The sequence below is a fragment of the Falco peregrinus genome, chromosome 1, assembly GCF_023634155.1.
Source record: "Falco peregrinus isolate bFalPer1 chromosome 1, bFalPer1.pri, whole genome shotgun sequence".
In the NCBI taxonomy this organism is placed as follows: domain Eukaryota; kingdom Metazoa; phylum Chordata; class Aves; order Falconiformes; family Falconidae; genus Falco; species Falco peregrinus.
This window is the reverse complement of record NC_073721.1, coordinates 27,671,556-27,680,481: the sequence shown is the minus strand read 5'-3', so window position 1 is coordinate 27,680,481 and position 8,926 is coordinate 27,671,556. Positions and strand designations below refer to the sequence as shown.

At 36.9% G+C, this 8,926-nt stretch overlaps 1 long non-coding RNA gene across 1 annotated transcript; it reads right to left on the bottom strand.

Moving 5' to 3' along the window:
- Positions 1-1,196: 1,196 nt before the first annotated feature.
- On the bottom strand, positions 1,197-6,557 carry LOC129785062 (uncharacterized). The gene is made up of 3 exons (XR_008748560.1): positions 6,257-6,557; positions 5,190-5,362; positions 1,197-4,510 (listed from the first exon to the last, which is right to left on the bottom strand). It is a non-coding gene; the product is annotated as an uncharacterized LOC129785062 (long non-coding RNA).
- Between the last annotated feature and the right edge of the window lie 2,369 nt (positions 6,558-8,926).

The following is an 8,926-nucleotide window of genomic DNA, read 5'->3' as shown; positions in this document are numbered from 1 at the left end:
AGGGTGAATGAACAGTCACAGCAAGGAGTTAGATGATCCAAAAAAAGATATTAGTCCGAATTGCTAGTCCAGCTGAGTTGTACCTTCTGCAGACTCAGAACGGACGATAACTAAAAGTAAAATTGCTTTTGTAGTTTTCTTACCCTGAAAATAGCCTAAAATTATCTATACACCGCTAGGGTAAGTTGCAGACAGGGCTGGTGTCTAGGTACACCACCTCTGAACATTCTCCTGAAGCTGTGCAGTTAGCCAAAGAGTAAAGCATGTTGTAGACTTTCCCTTCAGAACCTCGATGCATTTACGGCTTCTGAAGGAGCAAGACATGAGATCACTGGAAGGAAAACTCACTACGCCACAATGCTGAACCAAGACTTTATTGTTTTGCTGGCCCTGAAGTTTCAGCTGAAATGTGGTTTATAATACTGTAAAATTATAGGTCAGGTAAACCTCACTGCAGCTCTTGGGTATAGCTGTCCCTCTTCATTTAAGATAGGTGTAAGAAGTCATTATGCTGCTTTGCAGAAACAAGTAGCTGGAATGACTGTAGTCTCTAAACCCCAAACACAATTACATTCCTCTGTACAAAACAAAAGCTTGAAAGAGCCAGATGAGAATGTGAGTGAAGTGGGTGGAGTGGTTTTGCTGTTTTAAGCAGGAAATAAATACAAGTGAAACAAATAGGGGCTATGTATGTAGGACATACATAAACATGTAGAAGCAGCCAAAGTGTAGAAGGAGCTAATGTCCAGTTACTGCCAGAAGAAAACCTGGAAAGGTTTTGGGCTGCTGGCACAGACTGACATGGGTTGGAAACTCTGTAAAAAATATGTTTTTTCAATATGTATAATTTCTGCTGTTCTCAAGGAAACAGGATTTTTTTAATGTTGCTTTTTAGAAACAGACTGCTCTGAAAAAAGATCAATCTCTATTAACAGTTCCTCCTTCTAGTGGGAATAGTCTACAAACCTCCAAATTTTGACCAGCCGTTGGGCATAATAACAAAGCTGTGTGACAGAGTGATAAATCACAGATGTAAATATACATGCTATTATTAAAGTGATAAATCTCAGATATAAATATACATATTGTTATTAATTGATTTACAGAATTCACATTTCCAGAGGTACACCTTCCTTTAAGGTGTTCATAAGAATTATTTGTGCTTTGGGAGATGAAACTGGTATATCTAGCTATCATTCAAATACTCCAAAGACCTGCTAAATCAAAAAGACATTCCTATAAAGGAGAAAAAGTTTTTAATTCTCAACTTTTATGTGAAGATTAGGTGTCTGTAACCTCCCCAACACCCAGCAAATCTAGGAAAAAATAAGAGTATGTAAGCATGTGTTTTCTGAATTTGTTCCCCAGAGCCTTGAAAAAAGCTTAGAAAAGGAAAGAGCTTTTTGGGTAGTGGGCTGATAGTAGCTTGGAGCAAGTGGTGAAGGAATACTCTGTTGCCTTATTCAGGGAAATAAGATTTTGTAGTTTCTTGTAGACAAACAGGATCAGCTCAAAGAAACAGCTGTACGAGAGGACAACCCATCAAGCTTAGACCCACGGTTCAACTCAGTAAAGTATGAGTACATTCCTGACTTAACCAGACCAGGAAACAGTTATCTCAAATCATGTTTCCCAAAGCAAACCTTGACAATAATCCAGATTATGCAAATGATTAATTTTCTCAATGCACATGTAACTGTCGACTTCATTATTAATCAGCTGGGCTTTTTCTATACCTGTAGGTAAATGAAAGAACTTATGTGGAAGGTGCAACACACTCATGGATGAAACATTCCGTGTGTGAAAGAATGAAACATATTGAAATGGACACCTCTGCACTTTCTAAATCTCACAGTATCAGTAAGGACTCCCATATTCTTTAAGGGTAACAGTTAAGTATGGAATGCATTTTTTTTCTTTTTACTTTGCTACATAAATGTACAGCATATTGTGCAACGGTCACATTAGGGCAGTCAGTCATTACTGTAAATAAGGGAAGTATAGATGTTTAAAATAAGCACACACATGCATATTTTACTCAACAGCAAAAAGAACCATCTTGAAGAATACAGCAGTGATTGCTCAAGTGCTCAATACACACAAAAAAATCTCACTATTAAAAAAGGAAATGAATGCCATGCTGGAACTGATCAAAGGTCCAGTAGTCTGTTTCCAATGTATAGTTATAGAATCATAGAATCACAAAATACTTCAGGTTGGAAAATACCTTTAAGATTATCAAGTCCAATCATTAACCTAGCACTTCCAAGTCCATCACTGAACCTTGTTCCTAAATACCACATATACATGTCTTTTAAATACCTCCAGGGATGGTGGCTCCACCACTTCCCCGGGCAACCTGTTCCAACGCTAGACAACCCCTTCACTGAAGAAGTTTTTCCTAATACACAATCTGAACCTCTCCTGGCACAACTTGAGCCCATTCCCTCTTGTCCTGTCACTTGTTACCTGGGAGAAGAGACCGACCCACTCCACCTACAGCCCCTGTCAGGCAGCTGTAGAGAGCGAGAAGATCTCTCCCCTGAGCCTCCTTTTCTTCAGGCTAAACAACCCCAGATCCCTCAGCCGCTCCTCATAGGACTTGTTCTCTAGACCCTTCACCAGCTTTGTTGCCCTTCTCTGGGCATACTCCAGCACCTGAGTATCTTTCTTGTAGTGAGGGACCCAAAACTGAACATGATAGTTGAGGTGCAGCCTCAACCGTGTTGAGCAACAGGGGGACCATCACTGCCCTAGTCCTGCTGGCCACCCTATTTCTAATACAGGCCAGGATGCTGTTGGCTGCCTTGGCCACCTGGGCCCACTGCCAGCTAGCGTTCAGCCAGCTGTCGGTTCATCTACTTTCCTATCCTTGGCCACTAGCAGATGGTTAAAGACTATAAAAAGAGTGCGTACAAATTGGTCCTTTCAGAGGAACATCCTCCTACCTTCTGGCAATAAACAGTGTAAAGGTCTTCTGAAACAGAGGTTCTGTACAGTCTTACGTTCAATAGCCACTGTTGGACTGAATGAAGAAAGAACAACATAAGCAATGATTGAACACTTACTGAAAAGGAACAGTGGCAGCTACTGAATCTTCAGTGCCACCACATACACCACCCTGGGTTTTCCTCAGAGGTCTCCTGTCTGATTACTCACCAAGTTTGGCCCGTTTAGGTTGTGAGATCTGACAAAATCACAGCCTGAGTTGGAGCATCTGGGATTTAACTTTTATTTATAAAACTTAATTAGGAGATTTTTTCTTTCTTTCCATTTTTTTCCAGCTCTTCACTGTTAAAAAACATATAACACCCTACATAGGCACATACAAACAAATAAAACAAGTAAAAGCAAACCACAACAGTCAGTGAAGTTACTTGCTATAGAAATAGCAGTGCTGGCATTAGCACTTCAAAGGGAAAATCTATTTTAAAATTTAACTGCTTGGCAGATGCAGCAGATATAGAACAGGAACCAAAGAGAGGTGAGGAGGGAGGGAGAGTAGGAAGAGGAGAAAATGAGCGGGGAGGGATAGGAAAGCAGATGAACTGCACATTAATTCAAGGTAAAAATAGCCAAACTCGGTGTACTGGCAGTGAAATGCTGGCAATGTGGAACCCAGTAGCAAAATCCTCATTGGCTTCAGGGAAATCTGTCTTTCACTCTGCATCAATATTTTTACTCTTAGGTACGGTGTCAACACAATTCCTCAAGGTATTTATTTCTGTTTAGTTCATAGTTGCCAATCACTTATACTACAGCAATTCTATAAATATTGTGAAGTCGAGAAGGAAACTGACCCTCACTACTGTTTTCAGCACTACATTGGAAAATCAGGGTAAAAACCTTTTGGGTTTTAAGGAATAAATTACTATTCATACCGATAGTATTATACAACCATAAATAGCCATTTGTTTTATATTATACTCCTGTATTTTGAAGCAACTGGTAAAGAGTTTCAGTCCCTTGATTCCTGGGATTTGCTGTCTTCTACTACACCACTGAACTCCTGATGCAATAATGATTTTAAAGACAAAGCTTTAAAACAGTATGTTTAGTCTGTAGTGCAAGACATATGGAAAGGTTAGTCTACATCGATGCATAACTGATTATTCTTCAGGCTGAAAAATATTCATGGAGAAGTGTTTTTTATACAGTCAGTCGGATTGCTGTGGTAACACTGAATAACCTTAGCTGGCTCATTAAATCCATCCATGATAGATTTTTTTTGTTTTCTGTTCTTTGCCAATAGTAGTAATAATCATGTAGATAAGTCATTAGACTATTACAACTTTGTCATTTATTCTTAAATCTGTTCTGAACAGGATTCAGATAGCATGGTTAAAAAGTTACTATCCTTGCCACTGTTGTTCCAGAAGATTCTTCAGTTAAAGTACATCACAGTAAATATGAAGAAACATATCCATATCAAAGTAATTTTCAGGATAACCTTTGTCTTGATATGAGCAGTCCATTTCATAAGCACTGCATGACATCATTTCACATGAAGCTTTGAAGGAAAGGAGATACGTTCTCTTCAGTGATCCTAAAACAACTATGGCAGATGCATACACTTTTACAATGGGGGATCACACTCCATCAATCAGGTAAAGTTTTCTGAGTGGCGTATGGGAAGCAGGTACAAGCTCATAGCTCCAAATGTATCTACCTTGTGGAGAAGCTCATTATACAGGAGAGGGCAAAGGGTGACCCATGAACTTATGGGATTGTAGTGGAAGGACTGTACTTGGCCCTTTATAAGGACTGTAAAAAAAGGCAGAACTTTACAGCTTCACTGAAGAGGGCACAATTCCAATTTAGGCTTTTTTGGCAAATTATTTTCTCTCTTCTTTTGTAAGAAGGAAAATGAGAGCAAAGTAGTCTGTTAAGAAATACCAATTTTGTTTGTTTGGGTTTTTTTTTCCCTGAAATTTGCATTTAAAATTAGCTTTGTTTATCTAGGTGCTCAGAAAATGTTGGCTGGGGATTTTATTTATCCAGACATCATGGAATGGCCATTATTCTTTTAACAGGATAAAATCTTGCTATGATTTAAGAGAATACAGTAAGAGATTATGAAGACACTAACACAAAGTAAATCCACCATTTTCAAAGCAAAATGTGAAGTCTTGCTGATCAGCCAAGTGAGAGACCGATAGATGGTTGTTAACAATAATAATTCCCCATACCTTTATTTTATTCACTCCATCTTTTATGTGTTTCCTCCTGCTTACTTCTCCATGTCTGTAAAGTGCAGGTCTTTTGAAGTTCCATTGTCTATATGGTTGGGCTGACTGTTATTTAATTACTTTTTTAAAAATCAGCAGTTTTGCTCCATGGCCTCAAATGTTGAAGTCCCTGGCTGAAAAACAGGTTTGGTAGCAGATAAGTCTCAAGGGGAAAACATTTGAGGTAAATGCCTAAGGTTAAAAATAAAGAAATATATCTAAAATACAAATAATTTAATGTATAAAATCATTGGGCCTTCATTTTCACCTATGTAGCTATATTCATTCTGGGTTAAATGAATCTGAGGAAATGTGGAAAGTTCTAAACATAAAATTATAAAAAATAATACTTGTGAGCTAGTTACACTTTGTTCAGCTCCCAAACTATTTTTTGACTGAGTCTATTTTATAGTAGCCTGAATGTGCTACAGCTCCCTTAATACATAGCAGTTTTCAAAATTAAGAGTTCTCAGCAACTCCTGCTTTCCAGTTGAAAACGTTTTCAGCCATTTACATGTGTATCGTGAAATGGACCTCTCACATCCGTGCCTACATTTCTAGAAGTCGGCTGAGACTTTGCCATTGACCCATGACAGAGGAAGCTGAAAATATTCGACTGAAGTGTTTAAGATTTGCATCACAGAATCAAGATCAATAGCTCTTTGTCTGAGGCAAGCTGTCCTTGCCTGGAACAGCCTAACTACAAAATATCAGAATTAAGGTGAACAAGGAAATACACACTTTTTATACATGAGGAACTGAAGAAATGACAGTAATTAAAACAAAAAAGGGTAGCCCTTGACTTCATTTAGGTTTTGATATTTGGTCTCTTTGTGATGGTTTATAATATTTCAGTTAGCTTTTTTTCTTGGTAAGTATATACTTTAATTGGGTCATTTTAACACATCAGAACACTATGGGATATTTTAACTAAATAGAATCCACATCTCTTGGACTCTAACCCATCAAAGCTTACTCAGTAATTATTTTAGTCTTGAAAAGAACTGGCTGACATTAAAAGAACTTACCATAGTTGTACAAAAAAGAAATCACCAAAGACAAGAAAATAATGGTATTTGTATTATTCTGATGTTAATTATCTCTTTTGTTCTGGATTCTACTCTCAAATAATAAACTTAATCTTATATTGAGCAATCTCGCCTTCAGTTTGGTATAAATAACTCATGTCCCAGTCAGTTCTTTTCACAGGTGCGCCTGTAACAGAGGAGACCTGCTTAATTAGACCTCCCTCTCCCAAACCCTCAAAGAATAATTGTATTCCTGTGGTTTTAGGTACAACATAATGTTCTAAAAACAAAACAAAAGCCATATAAGAAAAATAAGCCCTTCACTATTAAGACATAATGCTTTGTAGACAAAGGCTACCATGCTCGTTAACACAGAAAATAGATTTGTTTGCCTCACAAATTGTTGTAGATAGGCTTAATTGGTTATTAACTCTACAGGTAGAGATAATTACAAAGCTTTTAAAATATGCCTTCAAATTTGATGTGGCCAACCTATGCAAAACTGGGACCCAATTTTTCAGAGTGGTTTGTGCTTTCAAAACCCAGCTGATGTTGATGTGGTAACTGTAGGTACTCATCTCCTAAAACCATTCTTATACTAAGTATATACTAAACATAAGTATAATAACTAAATATAATAATCTTATTCTAAGTATCCAGTATTTAAGACATCAAAACCAGAGGCACTTTTTCAAAATTTTGTTTGGTACAGCAAACCTATTTACATAATCTGGGTCTTCTGATGCCATTATACAAGTAAGATATAACAAGAACAAGAAAACTCCCAACCTCCTAAATAGTGTCTTCAGTCATTCCCTAGCTCAGTTTTTCTGGTTTTAAATAAAATGTTCTTTTTAACTTTTTTTGAGTTTGCTTCCAAGAAATGGTTCCCACACTCTTACTCAGAACAATCCTCCATAGAAAACATTCTGGAGATTCCAAAATGTATGTGCAGTCAGTTGTCATTGGGGATTCAAAATTGTCACTAGAGTTCAGAGTTGGTTTGGGGAGCAGAATAGTGGTACATCCTCTGGAACTTTAGTGAACTTTTATATCATAGCATTCTTTTAGACAGTAATTGTTCTAAAATAATTTCAAAGCAAGCCAACAAAAATCTACAAGCGTTCTATGCTGTATCATTTATTCATCAGATCTGCCACTAGTAGCAATGATAGCTTTGCATGTAATTTGTTAGCTAATTGTTAATATAGATGGTTTAATTATAGTGAACATACTTAAAACCTATAAATATAAGAAGTAATGCTTAATTTTAGGGTTTCTTTCCTCTGGATACTTGAGAGTTTTGGATATGTGGGCTTGTCCTAGGTATCCAGAGGACTCTATCAAAAATCCCCAACAAGGTAAGTAGAAATCTAATTAGAACTAACTAAAAGACTGAGTCCAGGCCTACTGAATGACACACTAAATCTGATGTTGTTAACAGAAGATATATGTACACCGTATTTTACCACCAGATGCGACTTCAGCCTGCCTACATTTTGAGCTGATTAGAGGAAATCATGTTCAAAACAGAAGCCACAGATTGCTGTGATATAGGGTGTTGTAGCTATGCTTAGTGTTATGCTACTGAAGCTATATAGCTGCTGGATGGCTCATATTTAGTGAGAACTGGTTTATGTTGCTTCAGAGAATGGGCAGGCAGAAATCATATTTGCCTTTAAATGCTCATATATATATCTAACAGTGGAAGAAGAACTAACCTCAGAATTTTTTGCTGAATATGACCAACGTTTATTTTTCTTATTATGTTTTTTAGAATTATTATTATGTTCCTTATTATTTTTTCTGCTGTGGTAGCAGGCATCAAAGTTGAAAGTAAATATACTCGCATGGCATTTTGGTGAAGTTCTAATTTGAGTCATGTTGCTCAATTTATTCACAAATGTTAATTTCATGATGTATACAAAACCATGATCTAAAGCAATACTTCAGATACTTAAAATATTTTTTAAAAAGTAGACATTCCCACCCCCCCAACAGCCAAGTTAGCAAGGGATAAAATGGTATTTTTCTTTGATATGATATATAATTTATGATGCCAAGCACATATGCCATCTGTTGACTGTTGAACATAACTAGAAATATGACATTTTTGGAACATAACAGCAATTAGAATATTACTAAAATGCATTGAATACAATGGGCAATCATGGTAATCATGTAGATAACCACAGAAAACACGGTACACTGAAGATGCACTGGTTATTTGATTTATGTCTTTAAAATCTGCATAATTTGCAAGAACTCTTTTGTCTGTTTAGTGAATGTGAAGGAACATTTTATCACTGTGATTCTCAATGCATATTTTATAACTTTTTCAAATGTGTTTAAGCATGAAAGAAAAAGGGAGGTACTTCCAAATATCTGCACCCCAAGTCTTTCTTATAAATTAACGTCTCTAAGTTTTCATTGCTTCCTCATAAGCGTGATATCTTTCAATAGCACAGAATACGATCTATGGGACTGTGGTTCACATACATAAAACAAAGAGAACCAAGATACAGGGTGCTGGAGTGAAAAGTCTAAGCTACATGTACAAGGCCACTGAAATGACAAAAATTGTTTTGTTAGTGGGAGCACTGTGGCTAGTTCTGGACCAAAGTGGCCTATCAATAATAGATTAATGGTCTTGAGTCTCCACATCCTACT